The sequence below is a fragment of the Pinus tabuliformis genome, chromosome 6 (genome assembly GCF_031772625.1).
Source record: "Pinus tabuliformis cultivar Carrire ecotype Pingquan chromosome 6, CPIR1, whole genome shotgun sequence".
NCBI classification, from domain to species: domain Eukaryota; kingdom Viridiplantae; phylum Streptophyta; class Pinopsida; order Pinales; family Pinaceae; genus Pinus; species Pinus tabuliformis.
The window spans coordinates 339,233,495-339,247,260 of record NC_142292.1 but is presented as its reverse complement, the minus strand read 5'-3'; positions in this window follow the sequence as shown (position 1 = coordinate 339,247,260).

Sequence of the window (13,766 nt, the reverse complement as noted above, 5' to 3'; positions counted from 1 at the left end):
AAGCTTATGCTTCCCATGTTTAGATATTCTAGTCTTCGTGGATTTGGATGTAACTGGGAGTCTATATATTTTTTTTCTCAGTAAAAACTAATTCTATTAAGAGGATGTATGGTACAATAAGAAGTTACAACCAAGAGAGGCAAGAACACAGGCTGCCGAAAAGGATAGGCTATCCACCTCGGCCCCTAAAAGAAGAAGAGAAGAGAGCTGAACTGAGCAAGAAGAAACAAGAAGAACAGAGGATTCTACCCAACATGTGTAGAATCAACTATTCGACATTTTTTCCCTTTCTTTTTACCAAATTTGACCCAATCAAGAGGACTCTGCTGAACAGGCATGATTTTCAAACTGAGCTGTGCTGACGGGGAGGACTCCTTGTCTGAGTCCGAGGTGGAGGATTCATGATTTCTTTTCTGTGAGATTGGTGGGACAGACAAATCCTTAGGATCGGTCGAGGGCGGATCCTGTGCCAGCTTTGCTTCCATTCCTTCCTCATCCACTTCCTCTTCATTCGAACTGAAATCAAAGTCATCCATGGGGGGAGGATCATGAGGCTTCCAGCTTTTGGATTTCTGCTTAGAGTTGACTTTCTTCTTTTGGGCAGCCATCGTGGGAAAAGAACTCTGAAGGTGCCCTGTGTGATGGCAGTTTCGGCAGCGAAAGGCTGTGTTCTCGTAATCCAAGGTCTGAGTCCAATGGAAGTCTCCAATTTTGAGATTGATCTAGTCAGGGAGACCTTTGCTCATATCTATTTCTGCACAGATTCTGGCAAAGGTGTATAGGCCCTTTTCCCCTCTAGAGACATCTGTGTCTAGAAAGCGGCCTAGAGAGTTGCCAATCCCTTGGAATACAACAAAATGCCATAGGTGTGCCGGGAGATTTGGAAGTCTGACCCAGATAGGGAGCTTGGTGATGATTGCTGTAGCAGGATCGAAATCTGGGAACCAAGGGGTGAGGAATAAACCTGCTGAGCCCCAGAACCATGGGCCTGCAGTTAAAACTTTTTGGTAATCCTCATCAAAAGCGAACACTACAATGAAGAAGCCCTTTGAGCATAACAACACCTTGCAATTGTTGGTCCAGTTAGAGTGAAGCCATTGGTAGAGGTCTGCTGTGCGTGGCCATAGCCCATTGAACCTGCAAATAATGGCATGATCTGCAAACTTTTGGGTTTGCTCATCCAGCGTTGGATGCATGATTTCAATGGAGGGGGTTTCCTCCAGTTTGTCCACCAGAAAAGGCTTGGGAGCCTGAGCTGGTGGAGCTGTTTTCTTAGGCATCTGAGCATGGACAACGTCTTTGTAAGAAAACGCTTTAGCTGAGGATGACTGTCCTACAGCTCCCCCTCTCAAATGAAGGGTAAAAGTAATGGATGCATTTCTCTTAATGCTGTAAAAAGATAGGGGGAGATGATCCTCGAGTTGTTTACCTTCGTGGAGAAGTCGTTGAGCTGCAAAGGGTATCCCCAACTTGAGATCCAGAGCATGCTTGAGGTCCTGCACAAGATCCGACGAGCTCACCCATTGTAGCAGAGTTTTGCCAGAGATGAGCCTGATCTGGATCTGGAATGCGGCAGAAAGATCAGGGTTCTGCTTTCCTCTGCAGATCCAAGACGAGAGGAGGCTGGAGCTTTGAAGGGCCTTCTCCTCCTGAACTTGCCGTAGGGGTTTGTGAGGAGATGAGGAGAAAGTCCAAAGGTCCCTGAATCTGTCATTGTGTTCCACCCAAAAGAGCTTCCAGATGTTCCCTCCAGGTAGATCCAGGAAACTTAAAAAATTCTGAAGATAAAGAGGAGAGTATCGGCTATTCTGGGGAACAGAGAAGGTACTGATGGAAATGAGCAGCCTTCCAGCGCAGAGAATTTCTTCCTAGGAGTTGCCGTCTGAGGAGAAACGAGAGCAAATTCTGCATTTTCGTCCTTAGCCAATGCATCTGCAATTTGATGGGGGCGGATATTACGAGATGCAGCAACAGAGGTTTGAGATTTGGCTGCCCTAGTGCCGAAGGCGAAAAAAAATGAGAGGGAGGGGAGATTTTAAAGAATATTGGAGGACATGCGTATCAGAAATGAAGTAATAGACCGACATTCCTTGAATGTATCAAGCTTCTCCTTCATCGGCAGGGCGAGCAGAGGCCAGACGGCGGCCGAAGGCAAGGAGGTGGCGGCAACGCAGATAGGGTTCATCTTCGGCTCCTCAGTTTCTCCAAAAAAAAATCAACTGGGAGCCTATATTGAAAATATTGAAAAACTTAATTAGATGTCGCAATGATGATAACACATCATAATTACATTATTAAAAGTGCCTCATACTGTTAGGTCCCTATACTACTAGTGTAGCCCCTTATTGTTATTATTGCAACCCCATTATTATATTTTTGTGCCCTTGTAGCCCCCATATTGTTATTATTGTGCCCCATAGAATCCCGCTATTGTTATTGTTGTGCCCTTACATTATTATTGTTATGTCGGCTCTAATTATATTGTGACCCTTTAGAATCCTATATATAGAAAGGAGGTCTTGTCATTTGTATCATCCAAGAATTGTTCATTTGTGTAATGTAAAGGAGGTTCCCCCTCAAAGAGACTACTTTTTAAGTCGTTGATCTATCTTTTCTATCTTTTATGAGCTGGTTGCATAACATTTGGTATCAAAGTTTTGAATTCTAGGGTTTCACTGCTTCAAACAAGTCATCATGGTATTTTCGCTATACATTTGTTTCTACGAAGCTTCAGAAGTTGAAATCAAAACCCATTTGAGAAGAAATCTTGATGAAACTGTTGACTGAAGTTAAGATATTTTCTCGCTATATTTTTGAAGATAAGAACTAAGTAAATTTATGAGATATTTTTCGGTGTAAATCACATGATATTTCATTTGTCGACGCGTTTCGAACCAACTTGTGTGGTTCATCGTCAGGACAAGTTGAAGAATCAGATCAAGCATTGCATGTTAAATAGTCCCAAAAAAACCTCCAACGACTATAATTCTTGACCAGGAAATGGTTATATCAATATAGCCATTGCCTGGTCAAGAATTATAGCCATCGGAGGTTTTGTTGGGACTATTTAACATGCAATGCTTGATTTGATTCTTCAACTTGTCCTGACGATGAACCACACTGGTTGGTTCGAAATGAGTCGACATATTAAATATCATGTGATTTACGCCGAAAAATATCTCATAAATTTGATATGGATCACAGAAGCCTCAATTCAACAAGAACTAAGTAAGTTAGGGTTTTTGCAGGCTCCCGAATTCCATCTCAAACAGGTGACCTTGGGAAAATCATCATAACTTTCTCTCTAAGCATCAGATTCAAATTTCGTAAAAAGTGAAAGAAAGATGACGGATTTTGGTTTGTTGGGTATCTTTTTCAGGGCCGAAGGTCAAAATAATGACATGTGGAACTTTGTACAAGTTAGCTCTACTAAACTAGTTTATAATCAAGCCATCATGGGAGATTAAGCATAACTCTTTCTTGAAGAATCAAATCTCAATCAGACATGTGGGGTTGGAAAGAGGACTCAGAGGGCTACTAGATGACAGAATTTCGAAACTTGGAGATCCAAAATTACGGAGTTATAGTCGTTTCACGATCAAGATCCTAAAATAAAGAAAAAGAGATATGAGGAAGTTTGATGGCAAGGATCTGGTAACTTGGATACTACAGATGGAGCAATATTTTGATCTACACGATGTGAAACTATTACAAAAGATACATATTGCATATTTATATTTAGAACCAAATCAATTTGTATGGTATAGAGGGCTTTGTTCTTGTAAACCACTTGTCACATGGTCAATTTTCACGGAGGAAATGATAACACATTATGAGGATACAAAGAGCAACACCTTCTTTAGCCAATTGATAAATCACAAACAAAAGGGTTCAATGGTAGAGAACATTGAGGACTTCCAAAAAATGAATATAAGGGTAAATGATATTCTAGATAAGCATAGGATTGATGTCTTTATATGGACTTTAAAGGATAACATTCAACATGAGGTTCGTCTTTGGGAACCTGATTCATTGGAGAAGGAATTTAGGTTGGCAAGAAAAAAGCAACAAGGAATCCTACCACTCACAACTATAAAGATGGAAGTAATTTTTCTCCTAGCCTTCCACAACCTACAAGTTAACAGCACAACAATTGGAAGAAAAAAGAGAAAAAGGCTTTGTTACAGTTGTGATAGTAAATACACTAAAGGTCATAAGCGTGCTAAGAAGAAATTATTTTACATATATTGTGAAGAGGAGGAAAAAAAGGATCAAGAAACGTCAAAAGAAGAGTACATACACTAGGAACCAACCCCAGAGAAAGAAGAAATGAATTTGACCATATCTTGTAGTGCATTGGCAGGAATTACCACTCCTCAAACTCTCAAGGTAGATAGACAAATGGATATAGTGAAAACATGTTTGGAAGGATATCTTTGTTGCTTTGTATCTGATAGACAAACACAATGGGTCAAGTGGTTACCTCTAGTTGAATGGTGGTATAACGCTTCAACAAAAATGAACCCATTTATGGCACTTTATGGATATCATACACCATACATCACATCATATTTAAGAGAAAATTATAAGGTTCAAGAAATGGAAGATCACATCAAGCATCGACAAAAAGTTCTCCAACTCTTAAAGGATAACTTCACTTTGGCGCAGAATCAAATGAAACAACCAGGAGATCAACATTGTAGTGAAAGAAGTTTTGATATAGGTGATTGGGTATTTTTACAGCTACAACCATACAAACAAATGTCCCTCAAGAATGCTAAGAAGGATAATAAATTATCACCAAAGTACTATGGTCCTTACAAGGTGTTGCAAAAGATTTGTACTATGGCATACAAATTAGAGCTTCTTGCATCTTCCCGAGTGCACCCAATTTTCCATGTTTCATGCTTAAAGAAGGTTATAAGTGACAAGTTCCCAGTTCAAAAAATATCGGAATGAGGAAGGAAAAATCATATTGGAACCTAAAGCAGTCATGGAAACAAGAACCCGACAGCTACAAAATCGATCAATTTCAGAGTATCTTATCAAGTGGAAGAACTTACCCGCTAAAGATTTTACATGGGAGGATGAGAATTTTATACAAAAGCATCCAAAACTACTCAAGCAATGAGGACAACAATTTTTTAAGGAGAGGGGCATGTTAGGTCCCTATACTACTAGTGTATCCCCTTATTGTTATTAATGAAACCCCCTTATTGTATTATTGTGCCATGTAGTCCCCATATTGTTATTATTGTGCCCCATAGAAGCCCACTATTGTTATTGTTGTGCCCTTACATTATTATTGTTATGTCGGCTCTGATTATATAGAAAGGAGGTCTTGTCATTTGTATCATCCAAGAATTGTTTGTTTGTTTAATGTAAAGGAGGTTTCCCCCTTGAAGAGGTTGATTTTGAAGTCGTTGATCTATATTTTCTATCTTTTTGTGAGTTGGTTGCATAACACATACCTTCCTTGTACATATAGTGTCTTCCCTTATTTTCGAAGCACCTTCTCACTTGCATCTATCATGAAGGCTTTCCAATCCATCTCTGGAATCACTGGAGGGTGTTCATACTTAATTTTCTTTTGAAAATGAACCCTATACTAGTCTCACATATATTTTAAATGTAATATTGATTAGAGGTAACTCTATTTTTGTTGAAGGTACCCTCACTGAACATGTCAATCATATTGTTCATGAGTTCATCCTTCAACTTGGAACTTTGTGATTTCTAGCTTGTGTGAATGGTGGGCCCAAAGAGTTTCAAGGTTGGGTCATACATGCGCCTATAAAATACATCATTTTCTGAAAAAAGATATTGTCATAAGTTTACATAATTAGAGACTATATGTAAATTTCAATTAGATTATACTTAATATTTAAAACACTTCTTAAATACCTAGAACCTTCTCTAATTTCACGGGGACATGCTCAACATCTACCAAAAACGTAATCCGTAGTGTTCCCATGCTAGTAAATGCGCGATAGGATCATGCTCTACATCCACAACATCAAGTGTAGATCCTAGTGTATGTTGTTTAGGGGGTGCAGATCATGGCATGTGTTGTTCAAGGGGTGTATCGGTATCAGTGACTAGTGCATCACTCACAGGCAAAGCAACGACGTTGCTACCAATGCTGACCCCCATAGTCGCAACATGAGGATTGTACTCCCTCAAAAACTCCTGTAAAATAAAGAGTTTTTTTTATAAAGGATGAAATAATTAAAATCATAAGTAAATAAATGGGATAAAAAACTGAGTTGATTACCCCATAGTGATAAATTTGGCCCATCACGGTATTGATTTGGCCTCTTATCTCTTCTTTCCATGGATGAATCATAATTAAAGAATTGAGTTTCTTATTTAATTTGATTTGAAGCTTCTTTATTGTTTGGATCAGATTGATCAACAAAAAAATTGCTTCTTCATTAAGCACTTCCTCAAGAGCATCTGTGGACTGCTCTAAGGCTGGTGCCTTCCCCTTGTCACCCTATTGATCAAATAAGTGTAATTTTAATTTTCCACCATCCTCAACTATAAACATTCAAATATTTGAATTTGATGAAACATTTTAGATCAATAAAAAATTCCATTTTTTACATAAGAGGGGAAGTTTAGCTAGTTAAATACTTGCTCGTAAATATTATGATATCTTGAAAGTTCATTATGACACATTAAAAAAATAAATCAAGCAATTCATCCACAATTAATCATCATTATATTAATAAGAAAACTACTATTGACATATGTCTAAATTTATATAGAAACTTCATGTTATATCATGGCTAATATAAAAGGTTCCAAATCTATAAAAACTTTAGTTCATATCATTATATTAATACACATACCACTCATATTATACTAAGAAGTGTTGAAAGTTACAGTAACTTTATTTACTCCTACCAAAGAACATGATTTAATTAATTATATTCACAACAAAAAGTGATGATGACAAAGTCAAATGAAGTGAATTTCAATAAATTTTCTCTTTAAATACAAACTAGAATATTATTAAGCAAGGGAATGAAAACATTGAAGTGAATCTCGTGGTTATATTATTTTATGTACAATTAATTGATGTTTACCTGCTACGGATTAGTTCCCTTTGACCTCGATCAACTTGCCACAGTATCATAACCATGGCATATTAAAATGTTTCCTTAACTTACAAGATACATGACAATATATTGTAGTAAATGACAATCATAACATATAATAGACATTTCTTATGAGTTGGGTAAAATAGAATACATATCACCCCCATAATAACAATGTTTGTATCTATTCGATTCAAATTGTAATCAATGAGCTACTCTGCCCCTGCAATTATTGATTTTATAGCACATACGAATATTCAGTTTCCTTCACGCCCCTCAAATATGCAATTGGGCTGCTTATTTGTGATCGTGGGTCATGTAATATTTACAAACCCTGCAGTATTCCCTGTTGCTTTTGGCCTTCCATCAATATAAATAATTTCACCTTTATTTGATCATTTTAATTTAGTTGTATATAATTTGTAGCCACCCCATATCTTCACATACTTTTGGTTTATTGGACTAGTCATACCTAATCATTATAGATGTAATAGGGTCTGACATACTCCATCAATTCAGTTAATCCATTGTAACATACCTTTATTCCATCCATGGAAAATAACCCCAAACCATGTAATGACGATGGGGAAATGTAGTATATCCTTTCATTGATAGAAAAATCAATGTTTATTTCAGGAAGATCCTTGGATACCCATTTTTTCACTAGATGTTTGTACCTCAAGGGAACCTCAATGTCATTTATGCTCTCATTATCATAAGAACATGACCCCCCTTTAGTGAGAAAAAATTTCATGCGTCTATGGAATTTCTTCTAATATTTTCACCTCTAGTTGATATTCACATGCTATATGACGTACCATATATTTGGTAAGTTTCTTCTATCATACCTAAACTTTCGTCACTCAACGAAGATAGATCTAACAAATACCTTTTTGGTTGAACTTCCTGTAACACTCCATCAAATGAGTGGAACTGTTAGCGAGTGTCATAAGGGATGTTGAGAAATGTCTTGATGAAACCACAAGAACATTATAATAGTACAAGTGACTTACAAGAAGTTCTTCGCATTTAAAATATTCAAGTAATATTTATAAACTTGAGAACCTATTCATCCTAACCAATTAACTCATTTAATAATTTGAGAAATCAACATAATTTGATAGCATTTAATTTTCCATTACAAAAAATACCCACACACTTCGATATGTTGAAAAATGTAACTAGTTTCAGTCTTCACAATTTTCATTTGACTCTTGTCGTGATGTAATTCTTCTATATCTATCAAAAAGAGAAAGAAAATGATTTTTGTAAAGGTTTCATGCTCAAGTCACTTTGTCATTAGGTCAAGCATCCATTGAATTCTCCTAGGGTTTGTCCACGAGGGCTTCACTGGGGGAGCAATACCATACCACGTGGGTTCATATTGGGGGATATATATTGAGGAAAAAATGGCATAATATATTGAGAATATATTAGGGGTAAAGGGTTTTTATATTGGCAGGTATAAAAAATGGAGCTCAAAGTTAATGAAAAAATATAAAGGGGTATAAAAATATTAATAAAAAATTGGATACCTATAATATTTAGTGAAAGTAGGGGATTTTTTAATTTGGAAGGTGTATTGGGTTCGTATTGGTAGGGGGTTAAATAATGTGATTTTTAGAGATATTTTTTAATATGTAGTCAAATTAGGGGTATTGTTTAGTATGCCATGAATGCACGTGATATGTTAGAGGTTCATTGAGTGAAGCCCCCATGGGTTTTTCATGAGTCAAGGGTCATTCTCATATTGTAAAATACCCTTTCATGCATTTGTATCAGGGAAAGAAAAAATATTTTGAAATTAGAAATGCTTAGAAGGCTCCCAAGACCAAGTCGACCAGCCAAGGAAACTTTGACCCAGAGAGAGCTAGTGGAGCCTCTTACAAAGGCTATATAAAGATGGATCTTTGATCTATTGAGAGACACATTAAGCACATATCCTTGATTTAAATATGTAATTGGAGAGGAGTGCCAAAGTCCTAGAAAAGTAAAGAGAAGGCTAACAAAGGAAGAAAGAAGCCCTAGAAGAGTTCAAAAACTTGTAATTTTTATTCTATTGTTCACATGTGTCAATACCCTAGGGTTTCTAGGGTTTCCTTAGGTTCGAAATTGTAGGAGGTGTTGCAAATTTCCTTGGTGAGCATAAAAGGCTAGAAGATCCCTCATCTTGAAGAGATCTTGTTTCACTGCCCTTGGAGACTTAGTCTTGCCTTGAAGACAAAATATTGGCTTGTTAACTTGGTTCTTGGTGATGGGCCTAGTCTAGGTTTTGGCTTTCGAATTTTCCTATGAATTGATTCTATAAGAATGTATAAATTGCTTGTAGATTCAAACTACTAATTGTAATTTACTAAAACAAAAGACTTGAATCTACTCTACTCATCAGTAGAAACACTTAAATGATCACGAAATCACGAAGCATACAAGAGAAAGAATTCAATCAATAAATTACACAATGATTTCTTGGGGAAATCCATAGCTAAAAACCCCTGCTATCTTTATAATTCATTAGTAAGAAAATATGAGAAGATTACAATGCTTTTCTTAAGCCCGAGAAACCTCTGCACTATCTCTATCCATCTCACTACTTCCTAGACAAGCCCATGCCAATACTTAACCAATTTTCTGCTTGCCCAAGTCCCTATTTCCTTGTGTTGTTTCCTTGTGAATTAGCCCCCTATTAATTAGGGAAATTCCTCAATATGAATTGGACAATCCTCATAGGACTTCCTCTAACTGCATGCACCACCTATACAATTTGGATGATTATACAAATGATAGTACATTGTCTTTGAATGCCAATCTCAACTAGGTAACTCTCAGATCTGACACGCATGCATTATTTATGAGTGAATCATCAATTAACTAGTTGAACACATGAAACAACACCACACTGTCTGACCTCTTACTAGTTCCTCCATCATTTGGAACTAGTTTAACTGAATTTAACTCAGTTAAACTAAATTAATTAATTACAACTCAAAATAAACTCAACTAGGGCTCCTTTAAAGTAAGATACACTCTACACAACTCTAGTTAGACCCTCAACTCGAATTAACTGAGGCAACTAAGTCAAATTAACTTATTTAACTCGTACAAGTCATCTTGTGATGTGGAATTACAATTTTGTTCCTAATTTAATTCAAGGACAAAATAAAATTAGGATTTTCTTGTTGATTTTTCAACACTCCCTCTCAACAAGAAAGGGATTATATTCTAACCTAATCCTTTCTCTATGAAACTCAAATTTTCCTCTTGACAATGCCTTCGTCAAGATGTCTACATCTTGTTCCTCTGTAGGAATGTACTCCAGCAACATGATTCTCCTCTACACATAATCTTGTAGATGGTGATATCAGATGTCAATATGCTTGGACTGATCATGAAAAACTGGATTCTTAGAGAGTTTGATACAACTATGATTGTCACAGTAAATCACTGTAGGATCCATCTGCTGACTAAATAAACCAACAAGGATCTCCCTCATCGAAATAAACTCACAAGCTGTTTGACTAGCAACCATGTACTCAACTTCTGTCGAACTGAGTGCAATTGATCTCTGTTTCTTGTTGTAACAAGAAATTGCTGCTAACCCAATACTGAAGATTCCTGCTAATGTGCTCTTCCCGTTGGATGGTCTCCCTGCCCAATCTACATCTATGAATCCTTGCAGCTTCACTCCCTCTGTCCATCTATACCAAAGAAAAAATTGAGTGGTGCCTCTGAGGTATCTCAACACATGTTTAGCTACCTTCCAATATATTTTGGTTGGCTTAACCATTACTTGACTAAGTTGGTTAAATGAAAAACATATGTTTGATCACGTGTTCACCAAATACATAAGTGAACCCACAAGCTTCCTGTAAATAGTAGCATCCACTACTTCACGGGAGTCTCCATGGGTTTCTTTCTCTCCATGTGGAACTTCTTAGCATCTTGTTGGCATACTTTCATTGAGAGAGAAACAATTCCTCATCTCCTTGCCATACTTCAATATGAAGGAAATAATGCATGTGCCCCAGGTCCTTCATCTCGAATTCTCTTGCAATATCCTCTTTGCAAGATTTTTCGAGCTTCTCATCACCTGTTAGAATTAAATCATGAAAATATAATATTATAATCAATAATTTACTTTCAACCACAATATGGTAAAGGTTTGCACCTACTTCACTTTTAGTGAAGCCCAACCTAGTGAAATAGCTGTCAATCCTAGTGTACCAAGCACAACTTCTTGTTTTTCATCCATAAAATTCTTGCTTGAGTTTGCACACATGTGACTCTATGTTGAAAGTCTCAAATCCTTTTAGATGCTCAATGTACATCTCTTCCTCAATCACTCTATTGAGGAATGTTGTCTTCACATCCATCTAATGTATATTCCATCCCATCTATGCTGAAAGTGCTAGAATATATTTGATTGAAGAGTACATTACTACTAGAGCAAAGGTCTCCTCATAATCAATTCCATCCACCTGAGAGAACCCTCTGGCTACAAATTCAGCCTTGTTTTCTCAACACTCCCATCTATTGCTTGCTTTACTTTTAAAATCCATATGGAACTCAGTAATGACTTGTTTACTAGTCTTGGGATCACTTTCGAAACACTTTTTCTGAGAATGGAGTCATACTCATTGATGAGCCCCAATTTTTGGTACAATTTGGGCTCATATTGGCCTACTTACCTTGCTCAACCATTCATCTTTTATCACTTATGCATTCATTTCTTAGTATATTCGTGTTGTTTGTAGGAAGAAGGGCAGACATTATATCTATGTGGCTAATACATGATGATTTCAGGTTTTTGGCATTAAAGAGAGCAAAAGACCACGCAAAAGGAGACAAGGAGACAACAAAGGTGACATTGCGGGTTCATAGGGAGGTTGTCCACGGTCTTGATGACCTTCCTCGTGATTTTCACCTTAACTCCGAGCTCCAACAGCTCTCCCCACCGAGCTTAAAGGCAGCCAACACGTTCTACAGGATCAGCAGTTTTACAGCAGTTTGACTTTCAGTTGGACAGCCAAGCTCCACGAATGGAGGAAGCCAGCTTGATCTTCATTTTGTATAAATATGAAGGCCGTAGCCTTTGTTAGGAGCTTTTTGAACTTTTGGACTGATATTGTAATTTCTGAGCACAACTCGGTGTTTGTTTTTGTAAGCCAGTTTTGGCATGACATTAGACTTTTGATTATGAATAAAGGCAAGCAGATTTGGATCTAATTCTGAGCTTTTAAGGGAGCTATAGCTCTCAGGTTAGGGCCCAACCTGAGAGCAATAGATCTCATCTTCTTGTAGTGTTATTTGCCTTTCTTTCCAGCACTTTGTTTCCTTGTTTGATATGCATTTCAAGAACACAGTCTGCTGATTTGATTTCTTTAATGAGATTGAGTAGGATTAGCTTATGGTTAAATCACTTTCAGTTGCTTAGATCATAATAGGAGGTTTGTAATTCACTGGAGCTCCAAGAAAAGGTTGTTAGTGCCTTCACTGCCATCTCTGTTTAGGGATTGGGGTGCAGTCTATACCAACCACCAAAAAAAACGCAGTCTTTCCCCACTTTTATGCACGCTGCAACACAGTCGTTTTAATCGTGGATCCTTCCATGCATTTTGCTCTTGAGCCATAATTCTTCATTACAATTCCATGCACGACTTTTCTTCATGATTTACATTGCTGATCATTGGTTTAATAGCACAGGTAGCACAGGTTAATGGATTCTCGTTTTTGTTGCAAGACATAAGCAATTTGTTTTATTTACACTGCTCAATATCATTCCACTCCCTTCTTCTTCGTCCTAACCTCGCCTCAAGCCACCTACTCGACCTCTGTTCAGCTCATTCACCTTCCAACTCTTCCATTGCCCACGTAGCTCCATCTTTTTGACCTTTCGTTGCTGCCATCCTTCTATCCACCAACCAACTTCGTGCACTCTTTCTCCATCTTATTTCTCTGCCCTTGAGTCATCACAAGCTCCATCTCCACCTTACCTATCCGCCCATACCGCTCCATCACTTCACCATCACCCAAAACTCCCACGGTAGAACATCCTGTAGAAGTTAGCAGATTTTCTGTAGAATCCCTGAGTTTCCTGTAGGATCCCCTGCAGACATCCTGTAGAAACTTGTAACCTCGGTTGCCGAGCACCTGAACGTTGTGGACTTCTATGGAGTGATGTGTTGGATCCTCTGGGACCTCTCCTAGCCCTCCTGACCTTTCCCAAGCTTTCTCTCCCTTCGCACCACCTCTGCACAGCCAAACCCTAATAAGAAACAAAACCATAATCACTCCAACCACTTAAGCAAAAATACAAAAACAATGTTCTTTTTCATGGAAGTAGTTTGAGTTCATGCATTTCACATCATTAGAAGTAATGGCATCATTTTTAGACATTTGCACTCTCACTATTGCATCATAGAGGTTAAACTAGTCAGATTAGGGTTTACTAGGGTTTCCATGCTTTGGTTGGCTTTCAGTTCATTTTTGCAAAGTAGATCAATTCCCCTTGAGATAGCCTTCGTCCATCATTTAGAAAGCTTCTTTTGAGAGCATATAGAAGTTGGCTTGAGCCCTAGCGGACTTGTGCCAGCTGACCAAGTGACAGCTGCGACAAGAGCTAGTACTTGTGCATACAGCACCGTCGCTTCCAAGTTTGTACGAACT